The following is a 1,052-nucleotide window of genomic DNA, read 5'->3' on the forward strand; positions in this document are numbered from 1 at the left end:
GCTACTGCCAACGCCACCGGACCACCACCACCACCACCACCACCACTACCACCACCACCACCACGACCACAACCACCACCACTACCACCTCCATCATTACCACTACTCCCACCGTCATCACAATGACACCAACTCCGTCGTGACCGTGGACCGTACCATCATTAACGCAGACTTAGCTAATAATTTACAGTTTATCCGCAGTTTGTTTCCTTTCCTTAACTACACACATTAAACCAATCACTAATTATTGATATGCCTTCAACTCTCCTTCTCTCTCTCCTTCTCTCCTCTCTCCTATCTCTGTCTGTCTGTCTCTCTCTCTCGTACTTTGCTATCTTTACCTGTCAGTTATTGTGTCTTTTAAATTGTCTTTGAAAGGTAGCCATGCTGAGGGGCACCTCTTTGAAGAATTTTAGTCGGACAACTCGACTATTTTATAAAAGACGGCAACTTGTTCTATTGGTTGTCTTTAGCCGAACTGCTAATTTACAACGACGTAAACAAACCGACACCGGTTGTCAAACAGTATAGGGGGTGGACAAACAGTGGCGCAAAGACATTCACACTCTCACTCAGAAATACATTGTTTACTTTATAGCAATTTAGAAATTTCGAGCGAACATGAAATAATTGTTTTTCTTATATGATATTTAGTAGACACACACTTTATATTTTTCGTGCCCTCTCAGGCATGCTACTGATCATACGGCGAATATTCTCTTGAGGAATTTCTTGTCGAGTTTCACGCAGTAATCTCAAAAGATCTGGCTTCGAGAATGCTTTCTTGATCTTTTTACGAAGATTAATCTGACCCTGAAGAGATACAATATTCCATATTTTCTAATATGCATGAATTAGTCGGGATATTGCATCGAAATGATCATAGGTCATAATAAAGTTTTTACAATGGATCGTCTTTTAGCTCTTATTTAAATTGATATGCACACAAAATTTGTACGATTAACAACCTTGCATGTGAGAATTTTGCTACGTTGATAACAGATACAATATTTTTACCAAATTTTGGTATAGATCTATAAATACATACATAT

This window comes from Octopus bimaculoides, chromosome 22 (genome assembly GCF_001194135.2).
Source record: "Octopus bimaculoides isolate UCB-OBI-ISO-001 chromosome 22, ASM119413v2, whole genome shotgun sequence".
Lineage (NCBI taxonomy): Eukaryota > Metazoa > Mollusca > Cephalopoda > Octopoda > Octopodidae > Octopus > Octopus bimaculoides.